General features: G+C 37.3%; 1 long non-coding RNA gene across 1 annotated transcript; it reads right to left on the bottom strand.

The window, feature by feature from the left end:
• Positions 1 to 8,945: 8,945 nt before the first annotated feature.
• Positions 8,946 to 11,449, bottom strand: LOC113289559. The gene is made up of 2 exons (XR_003331065.1): positions 11,126 to 11,449; positions 8,946 to 10,484 (listed from the first exon to the last, which is right to left on the bottom strand). It is a non-coding gene; the product is annotated as an uncharacterized LOC113289559 (long non-coding RNA).
• Positions 11,450 to 11,663: the final 214 nt, after the last annotated feature.

The following is an 11,663-nucleotide window of genomic DNA, read 5'->3' as shown; positions in this document are numbered from 1 at the left end:
ATGATGACTCGAGTCGTAGCAGGTAACACCAAGGTAAATAATGAGAGAGTATGTAAAAGCTAATGATGGACCCGGTAGCTTCTTTGTTGTTGAGTGAAGCATATAAAACTCATTAGGATTCCCTGACGTCGAGCATGGACTCTCATTGTCTTCCTTAATCTCAATGATGATCTCAAAATGGAAAGGCATGCGTCATCAAAAGGATCAGTCAGTCTGGTAGAATATTTGACGATAAATTTATGGAAGAAGTTGAAAAGAGGGAGGCAGACACTTGCCCACGAGTATCCACAGAGCTTTCAACTTGGCAGACGTTTTTGCTGGCGGAGAAGATAAATAGAAAGAGTCCAAGTAATACTTGAAGGATTCGACTGGAGGCTTCACTGGTATGATGAGGGGTAAAGCAAACATCAGTCCCCAGTCATAAGATAAGATGTACAGTATGAGGTTGTTCTCATTTCATGAGGTGGTGATAGGAACGTTAATAAAAGATGCCTCGAGGATGGCATCATCATGAGTATTGAGGCTGGAGATAGTTGTAGCTTCCTTGTTGTCAGCGATAGTTAGTACCTCAACTTCTGCAAAACATGTATTCAGAAGTATATTGGCGTCGCTTGAGAGGAGTGGGTAGCACGGTTGTACACACAATGAATGAAATTCTCAGTTGAATGAGAGTCTTGATGGAATCATAGTAACAGCGTTGTGGATCGACTATTGCATTATCAAATTCAGCATCTTTGAGATGAGTAGTGTTGAGCAGTCCCTAGACACACTCTTTTTGCCTTCATCATCTGAGAAGGTTCAAGGTATATTCCATTTCCATATGGAAAGATAATTGTCCTCCTGACATAACACAGTTAAGAGAGGTGGGGATACCTTTGCATCGTGTCTTGGAAAAGTAGGGAAGTTCTTATATGCGAACGACTTAATTGATGGGTTGTGAAAATATGATGAAGCTCTTGACATGGAGACAGTCCCTATGCACCATCAGTCCCCAGGTGCAATCTCCTCCAGCAATTCAAATACTTCTTCCATGAGAGATGAAATTATGAAAGCGTCTTGTTGCCGTCGAGCCAGATATGGTGTAGCTTGACCGTGGTTTTCTCATTGCGGCAGTCGCCCCCGTGGTACTGGAGTTGGAGATGGTGGGTTTGGACGTGCAGTATGTTTCATATCTGAGAAGATGGATTTCCTTTTGTTCCTTCAGTAAAACTGATTACAGAATACCAAAGGTTGTATTACTCTTTGATTAGACGTATGCTTCCATGAGTCTCACGAGGCTCTTCTATCTTTGTGGCTCTGGTGATCTCCAACAAGACAGGTGCCGCAGAACCAAATTGTTTGGTTGCTTCATGTAGTTCAGACATCATTTGGAAACGTGAGTTTTCCAATAATACTCGATAAGAAGAAATCATGTCGTTGGTGCATAACTCCGCAAGTTGCTGTTTAATGATATTTGGACCATGGAAGTTAAACGTATGGATCCTGACACTCTTCACGCGTGATGAAACTTACTTTTTGATTCTTTGATGATGGACGTTCAATGATACTAACTGGTGCTTCATCATCTCCTATGATATGATCTTTGGAGGTTCCAGGATTGTCAGTTACGGTTAAGTAATTCTTGGCTTGCTCCGTCTGGTGTTGCTTAGAGGCTTGCTAAAATTAAGTAAGTACTCCAGTAACATGTCTCCATGATTCTCAGCAAGGATTAATCTTGCTTTTGTATCAGATCGGCTATGGAAGGCAGAGATTGATTGTTTCTGGATTTTTCATTATCTTGTCCAGAGAGAGGCGAGTTGACAGAATCAACATTGATCTCAATGTTCACGCCAGTGCTGGTTGGTGAAATGGTATCGCCTGCATTGATGGTATCGGCGTCTTGTTGGTAAAAGGACTGATACCTAAAGTACCAATGTTGGAGAAAGTAGTAGTGACATCAGGAGTACCACCATTGTTGATTTTGAGATTAGGGTTTGGTAATTAGTCTAATCTAAGACCGGCCATTTTATGAAATTGGGAAATTGAAAAGTTTTGGGAATTGATTTTGCAACCGAAAGACTGATCTCCCACTGTGGTCGCCAATTTTTAGTAGGGTAAAAACTGATTCTGTTGAAAATGGTAAATTGAGTGTGGCCATGAGAAACAAGTCTAGACCCTAAACAAATATGCTGCACATGACTACTTTAGATTCGAGAGACCAATCTATACAATTCTGACTTAAACCAAAAAAATAGTCATTCCAGTCTTGCTTCGATCACAAACTGAAGAATAAGGGTTGATCTTAGGGAGGGAAGCCGAGAAGATGTTGAGATCATAGAAAATAGATTTCGTAAGGTGTGGTTGCTTATATCTCAGAAAATGGAACTTGTTGCTAAAGATGGTAAGCTGTAAATTCTCTGTATTATTTGGATACTTGCGTTGATAATGAATCTTCTTGTTTAATAGATATAAAATCTATTTTATAGTAAGTCATAATAAACACCTTGATCTTGTAGGAAGTGGAAGTAGTTGAGTGATGGAGAAGTGGAGATCGTGTAAAAATGGTAAGAACCATGTCCTTACTGTGAAGGGAAGACTGGTCGGTTTTACATCCACTACTTCTACTGCCATCAATTGTCCGCGTTTCCTGACACTTTCTCATAATGGGCGTGTTGCACGCCGCACGCTGTAAACCGCGAGACCGATACCCTAATAAGCATCCCCTAGTTTGTGACATGTTTGATGTCTCGAGTATTTTTGTAGAAAATATGGAGCAAGTTACATGAAGAAAGGAAAAAGTCATACACGGTAGTTGTTGAGTGGGTCTTGCTTGCAAGGCCTAATTATTTCGACCAATCACGTGCAATCTAGGGCGGCATGTGATCTTAAGTAACTAGTCAAGTCGTGTGAATGAGACTTTCCGTGAGTCACCGCTCAAAAATAGCATATGGTGCTTTTAAGTTAGATAAATAATTAAATTATTTATGAAATCGATGTTTGTTAGAGCACTGCTCGGTCGAACTCGCAAGTGTTGCTATCTCAAGCTTGTTTGTCAAGTTTAGTTGCTAAAACCATAAGTATTGATTTCTAGTCTACTTATAGCTAAGTCTCGGACTAGGATAGAAAGTATAGTTGAGCTCTAGACTCCATGGCGTTCATCATACAAAGACGAAGAACTACTCAAGGAACTGGTGGAACTTCATCGACTAAAAGGTAGTATAAAAATTATCTATCACTCAAAAGTCTCTCTACTTTATCTCCTATCTTGAGACAAAAGTCGTATTGCTATATAGACTTCGATTATACACATTTGTTATTTCGAACCGAGTTTATCTCGCTTATCTATTTCTCGAAATATGTGTTGGTAAGCTTTCGCTTTGGCCAAGTTCATCTTTACAAGTGATGAAAGTCATGTTGATTGTTTCAAACTCTTGAAAATCGCTTTGATGAAAAATAGAGTGTGAATAACCTCTATGTAACATCCTCTAAGAATGTTTCAAGGATTGAAATATCTTTGGAATATTAGTGTATGTTCGCACATTAGTGTTGAGAGTTTAGAATATGTATGTTCGCACATTAATGTTTCAAGGATTTAAACATATTTGGAATATGTGTTGAGAGTTTAGAATATGTAACCATCTTTGGATATAAGCATATAGTATGTTCGCACATTAGTGTATAAGTCCAAAAACCGGGAACCAAATGTGTGCATACTTGTGTGTGTACTAAATGGTTGATGGAGACTGGGTAAGTATGCATACCCGTACGCATACTGGCGGAATTTCACGACCGTGAATTTCTGCTGAGTTTGGAAATCAAAACCAACTCAATCCGGTTACCTGAGTATGCGTCCCGTACGCATACTAGCGGAAAGTTCATGTCCGTGAATTTCTGCTGAGTTTGAAAACGAAAACAAACTCGAATCTGGTTACTTAAGTACGCATACCCGTACGCACACTTAAGTGTGTTACTTTCTAAAATTGGTTTGTTCATGAACTAAAATATTTATATAACAAGGAATGCAATTTGCAAACCGTGGTTATAATGTTCATGGATCGATTCGAGTGAATCAAAACCGAATTTGCTTCGATTGTGTCTTGTATAATTCTATAAAATCTAAGCAATTGAACAACTCTCGAACTAGTTCATTTGACTCATTTGGACTAGTTATGGTGAAGATGAATATGGTTGATATGAAAGTGCTCATATCCCTAACCATTTTGTTAATTACTGTTGAACCAACTAAGTATACATCTTTAGGTACGGTTACACAAACCTAAATGAATGTGCATTTCATTTGTGTATAACAAGCTAAGATTCGATCTAACGGTTGGAAGATATTAGCTTGCATCTAATCAGGTTTTCATCTAACGGTGAATATTGAATGGTGTGTTACCAAGGTAGCATTGATTGCAAACCCTGATTTGAAGACTATATAAATGAGAACTCTAGCAACTGGGAAACCTAATCCCTAGACCTCCCGTGGATACTAGTTGTATAAGCTATATTTGATTCTCCTTTAACCTTAGGTTTCTATCGAGACCCTGTAGGTTAATGACTTGAAGATTTCATTGGGATTGTGAAGCCAGATTCAACTATTTTTTTTGTAGCTGCGTGATCTGATCTTGCTGTTTCTATCGTATTGAGTACAATTGTAAAATTGTCTCGAGATTAATTTCTCCGATAGGCAAGATAGAAAAGTAGTCACAAACATCTTCGTCTCATCGTTTGTGATTCCGCAATATCTTGTTTCTCTAGTCGATTAAGATTATTGTGAGGTGATTGATAATTCTAGGTTGTTCTTCGGGAATATATGTCCGGGTTATCGATTGGTTCCTATTCACCTTGATTTATCAAAAGACGGAACAAAACTCGTAGGTATTTATGTGGGAGACAGACTTATCTATTCTTGTAGACTTTTCAGTGTGATACATATTTGTTTATTAAAGTCTTCGACTTTGGGTCGTAGCAACTCTTAGTGTTGGGTGAGACCAGCTAAGGGAATCAAGTGCATAGTATCCTGCTGGGATCAGAGACGTAAGGAGCACAACTATACCTTGGATTAGCGTGAGATTGATTGGGGTTCAACTACAGTCCAGACCGAAGTTAGTTTGTAGTAGGCTAGTGTCTGTAGCGGCTTAATACAGTGTGTGTTCAAGCTGGACTAGGTCCCGGGGTTTTTCTGCATTTGCGGTTTCCTCGTTAACAAAACTTCTGGTGTTTGTGTTATTTATTTTCTGCATTATATTTTGTTATATAATTGAAATATCACAGGTTGTGCGTTGAATCGATCAATTGGTAAATCCAACCTTTGGTTGTTGATTGAAATTGATTGATACGTGAACATTGGTCTTTGGTACCGTTCAAGTTAATTTCTCTTGTATTCAATTAGACTCGCATATTTCTATTTGCTTGAGTAAGTATTGAATCGATAAATTGAGATATAACTCCTTGATACACTTTTTATTAAGATTGAGTCTGACTGTCTAATTAATTCTCTTAAAAGTATATTAGAGTTAGTCCATACAGATTGTTAAGCGAAATATTGGGTGAGATTGTTAGACCCACACTTTTTCAATTGGTATCAGAGCAGGCAAACACGTTTAAGACCTTATAAGTCTGTGTTTGTAGCGATCTGACTCTATGGACAAAAATTCTATCTCCATAAACGTACCACCAGTCTTCGATGGCTCAAACTACTTATGGTGGAAAATCGATATGCGTGATTTTCTTCAAGCTCGTGATGTTCAAACATGGGTACGTGTTGTTAATGACTATGATCCTCCGATTAATACAGAAGGCGATGTATCTATACATAAGGATATTGGTAAATATAGTCCAGAAGAAATCCTTGCTGCAAAGCAAAATTCTGACGGCTTAAATACTATCATACATGCCATTACCCCAGATCTTCAGCATCATGTGACTACATACACAAAGTCTAAAGAAGCCTGGGATATCTTAGAAACCATATTTAAAGGGAATACATATGAAAAATAAGCTAGGCTTCAAAACCTAAATTCTGATTGAGAAAACCTTCACATGGCAGATGAAGATTCATTTGATGAGTATAATCACAAAGTATCTGAAATTTTTAATGCATCTTTTACATTGGGTAAGACTATTCCTGAAAAGCACATTATGATGAAGATTCTCATATCCCTGCCATCTAGATATAATTCTAATAAGCATGCCATCGTTGAAGGAAATAATCTCACAACGCTTTTCAGAAATACTCTGGTTGGGAAGTTAAAGATCTTTGATCATGAACATACATCCAAATCTGGAAAGGATGTTGCTTTCAAAGAACAAAAGAACACTAAATTACTTGATAAAAGTAAAAGTGTTTGCTTCACTGAAGATGATCTTTCTGAGGCTGATTCATCAGATGAAGATCTTGACAAGTCAGTCTCGTTGATCACTAGACAATTTAGGGATATTCTTTTGAAGAGAAGTAAACGGTTCTCCAGAGATAAATCCAGGTCATCAGTTAAGCCCCATAATCGTGTTCCTCCTAAAAACAGGGATAATGATGAGACTGATGACGAGGATATGCCTCAGTGCTTCAAGTGTAAAGGTTTTGGTCATTTTTCAAATGAGTGTCCAAATCGAAAGAAATACATTGGGAACAAAGGTCTTGCTGCACTTCTGCGTGAAAATATTGATTTTGATAATTGTAGCAATACATACATCAATCTTGATATTCTTTCAAAAGAGAACTCAACCAATCTGGAAGAAAAAATTGACTTTTCCGTTGGAAACTCTCTGTCTAATTTTTCAGGTTCTACTGTGTGTCTAGCAGCTTGCACATCTCGGATACCTGAATCATATTCCAGGTTGACATGCTCATATTGTTCACTCAAGGGTCATAAACTATCAAAGTGTTACAAGTACAAACACAAAATGAGACATGTCAACAAACTTCAACGAAGAGCAAATCGATTAGCAAACAAGCTTAAACTTGTTCAAAAGACCGCAGAGGTATGTAAGATTTTATCTTTGTCAAAGAATTTAGTTTCCAAGGATAAGACAAGACCATTGGAAAGAAAGTTATGGTCTAAAAACTATGAGAAACATGGTTCTATGAATTCCGATCAAAAAAGATGTGATGGACAGATTATTGTTCATCCCAGCACAACTTAAATTGTGTTGGTTAGTGCATTTTGTCTCATGTGCCTGATTAAAAGAGACAGATTATGCACATCTCAGGCTTTTGAAAAACAAATATGGTTTTAAAGTTGTTTTCTTTTCTTTTTGAGCTTTGCCTATTTTGAAAGATTGGAATTTTTCCATATCTAATTGATATTGGAAAGGTCTTTCCTGGTTAATCAATAAAAGAGGGTTAAAATTGATAATTCAGCCTTTTATAGGGTATGAGTTGTGCGTACGTGAATCCTTTGAAGTGTATAAAAGTTCTGTAACCCTACATTCCTTTTTCCTTCCCTGAAACTCTTTTTTAACTTAAAACTGCTTGTTGAAGTGTGATTTCCTCTCACAAATCCGTACGCTTATGGATATTCCAAACATCATGTCTTCTGAAGGAAAAGATGTTAATATGATTATTAAGCCATCAATCACGAAGGAAAAAGAAAGATCTCCGTTACCTCCAACTTTGAAAATAAAAAGAAGGAATGTGAGGAAGCCAAGAGCTGTTCCTTCAAATTCTCAGAAGTTTTCTTGATGTTCTTGAAGAGTTGAAGGAGACAAGAAAGGTGATTCAACAAATAAAGTCTCGTTTTTTGAGAATTCTTGAAATTCAGAAGGCCCTGGTTCGACATTTTCAGCCTAGAAGGTTTGTTGGAATTGGCTCCTTTCTTCACGAACCATATGTTCCCATGGCTGTTGACGACAAGGAGTTCGGGGACCATAAAGAATTTTTCAGAGGTCTCAATGTCTAGGAAATCTTCTTATGAGAATTTTATACTTGTGTTTTTAGGAAGAATAACTAGAGTTTGGAATAGCCATTATTGTGATTACACATAACTATGTGTTAAGTGCATATTTTGCATATATTTAGTATCGAATCCATGCTAGTAATTTCTTAGTTTCTTGCAAGTTATTATATATTACGATTGTTTTGTTTTATTTATGTTTTGTTAGGTGAATCATTCAAAAGAAGTGAATTGGCACTTAATTGTGCAATAAAAGAAGTTAGCCGCAGGTGGAGAAGGGCCAAAGACCAAGTAAAGCTCGTTCATATCTAGGAGTCCTTGATATCATCTCGACGAGGACGAAAAGATGAAGCCAACGGAAAAAGAATGGAGGCATTCCGACATCGTATGAAGAAATTACAAGCGTTGGAAGCGAGTCAAAGTTGCTAAATTTTGCAAAGGCACATAATTTATAAAGGCACCCGATTACATTACTAGGGGAAGACGCAGTACAAGAACTGAACTGTCAGTCTTCTAAGACTGATAGTTGAACTTCTTCCATTAGCATTTGGCAGTGACGAGGAAGTAATGAGATAGAAGAGGGTCCGGAGCCGGGAAACATGGCAACAATGGAGAGAGTTGGAGTTATTTGGATCCATGGAGAAGATATGGAGGTTTGCAGGGACAGTGTATGAGAAGGTGGAGCTCGGTAATGGATGACTGATGATTGCTGCTGCCAGTGATGAGAAGCAGTGAAAAAGTGAAGCTGAGATGGACTGAACATGGAAAGGTATCAGCTCAGCTCGAGTGATGGGTTGATGGCAGAGACGATGCTTTAGAGAGCTCGACAGTCTGTGATGGTTGTTGTGACTAAGAAGGACTCAAGTAGGAAGAGATGGAGATGAAGACTGGATGAGTTGCTGCTTTTGATCGATGGAGTTAGAGCTCGAGGCTGAGATTTGGGTCAACAACTCGAGTTAATGGCAGTAAAGAATAAACTCTTAATTGTGTTGTTGTTGTTCAGTCACGACAAGATAATGTTAGCTGATGGAGAGTTGCAGTGAGAAACTCGGGGAGAATGTTGCAGTCGACAAGTGTAAAATCTTTAGAATTGATATTCCTACAGGATTGTTATTAGATGTTGATTACAGACACATGTGAGATGTATTTATAAGACTCAGACAGACTTAGTCAAGTCAAGATGACTTAACCTTATATTCCTAATACACCCCCCTCAAACGTTACAGGAAGACATTGTAAGAGTTTGACAAGTAAAAAGGAAAGATGATACTAAACCCTCTCAAAAAAAAAAAAAGTAAGCTGCAGGAACGATAAACTAGCACTAAGCTCCAGAAGTATCAGCAGAAGCACGAAAGTAACGTTGTCAGCAGCAAAATGTAGAAGTATTAGAAGTATGAAGTAACAACACTAGTAGAAGTATGAACACATATTAGAAGTAACGACACCAGTAGAAGTATTAGAAGTATGAACAATACCACTAGAATTAGCAGCATCACAAGGTGGATAACAACAGAAATAGTAGCTTCTGGTAATTGGATAGGTGTTCTCTGTTGGTTAAGAGACTCAAATGTTTTTGGTGTTCTCTGTTGGTTAAGAGACTCAAATTGATATTTAGAAACTGGTGTTTGTAAGACCAGATCTTTAAAGGATTGATATGACTTGTTTTGAAGTAACAAGTCATATAACTGGTTATGAAATGTTTTTAGGACCAGTTAGGTATTGAAAATTATTACTTCATGTGCTAAACTCACACAAAAAGAAATAACAATGAACAAATGGGGAAAATTGTTATTAAAAAGTTATTACCCATATGAATGTTGATGTTACCCGGAAGCTACTGTTGTTGGATTGATATTGAAATTGTTGCTGTTGTTGTTGATTAGTTGATTCTGTTGATAAGAAGTGGATGTTGCTGTTGTTGGGAATAGTAGTTCCAATAGTATAGTATTACTGATAATGGTATCTCAATTGACATAAACTCATAAACAAGAAGTAATTTCCCTTAATCAGTACACCATCCTTGAAGCTACCCCTTGTATACTACTCCTGGTGTCACATTCTTTGATGAGTAATCAAACACTTCCATACCACACTGAAATTATTCAAACAAAGTAGGCCACTACACTATACTCCCTGATGATTGTGATGACGACAAACCTGCTTTAGAATCCAAAGGTTGTAGTTGTACTTTGTCGATGCATGATGCTATGTTTGCTGATGAGTAGTTGAACCAATTCATGTCACAGGGAATTCCTCTCATGGTAATCAGGGGTTCCATATTCGCTGATGACGGTGCTGACGGTGACGACCTTACTTCATAGACGGGTGATTGTGTTGACGATGATGACCCTATTTCATATGCAAATGTTGCTGGTAGTGATGAGAACTGTACTGGTACCGGTACTGGTGGTGATGGTTTCATATGAACCAAGGGTACTGACTGTGGTTGTAGTTGTTGCGCAGTACTCGCAAAACTTCTTTTGTCGTAGTACATACTCCTTCTTGTTGTGTAATGGCGTGATCAGACACATTATGAGGAATGGATGATCTCGGCCTCCTCACAAGGTACAATCCAGAAGCCTCAAAATTCCAATCATTAATCATATGAAATTTCTGTAATGCCTACTGTAAATGCCCAAACATCGATACCCAACAAACATAAACTAAAATAAACCAAAAAATTGATTACCACCACTAGTATTGATTTTTCTGGCTTCGGACTTTTGTAAACATTCATAATATTTTGATCATTCTATTAAGAAGTCCAAACTGTAATCAAATTCCCACTTTTCAAATCAAACCCTTTTGAAACATCTTTTGTTCTTATAGAAATTGAACTAACGATATCTAAGCCCATATGGTTATCAGCAGGATCATTGAATATTGAATCTAAGCAAATATCGAACTTGATGGCCAGAAACTTATTTGGGGTTAATAGTTGAGATGAATTAACAAGACCCAAATATCTACCTGGACTACCAAGAGTAAGATTATCGGTTGAATAGAGAAAGTAAGTCCATCAACAAAAGAACCCGGATATATATATTTGTAATCAAGAAAGAAATCCAATTGAAAATTAAGCTCAAAAATTTTGATTTTGGATCAAAGGAAGAAACAGCTTCAGAGAAGGATTAGGGTTCAAAAGATGAATAAATCTTCGTAAAATTAACCAGCAAATTTAAAAAACCCAAAGTTGAAGAACCCTAATTTGGAATCATGGACTGAGAAATATTTGTAACTGTAACTAAAAATACCTCTTTCAAATAGTAAGTCATCATCGTTGTACCCAAATTGTACATTACCAGCAGCAGAATTAAAATCTTCTCCAGCATCATAATTTGATTTCTTCTTTTTCTTTTTCTTCTTCTTCTTAGGAAAACCTTTTGATGATGATGATGCAGCGGAAATTAACAATTGATTCTCCATCTAAGAGAAGATGATATTTTAGAAAGATGAGATGAAAACCAATGAAAAGTTAGGATCGAAAGAAAAAAATCGTAGATTGTTTTTCCCGAGTGATACCATGTAAAATCTTTAGAATTGATATTCTTACAGTATTGTTATTAGATGTTGATTACAGACACAAGTGAGATGTATTTATAAGACTCAGACAGACCTAGTCAAGTCAACATGACTTGACCTAATATTCCTAATTACAAGAATGCTGGCAGTAATGAGGATTGGAGAAACAAGCAGCTCAAGTTGGTTTACAAGACAGGATGATGATTTTGGGTCACTGCCATTGATAGCAGTGATAATGGTGATCGACAGAAACAGAGTTTAATGGTGCAA

This window comes from Papaver somniferum, chromosome 6 (genome assembly GCF_003573695.1).
Source record: "Papaver somniferum cultivar HN1 chromosome 6, ASM357369v1, whole genome shotgun sequence".
Taxonomy (NCBI): Eukaryota; Viridiplantae; Streptophyta; class Magnoliopsida; order Ranunculales; family Papaveraceae; genus Papaver; species Papaver somniferum.
The sequence above is the reverse complement of the archived record's forward strand: the minus strand, read 5'-3'. Positions and strand labels throughout refer to the sequence as shown.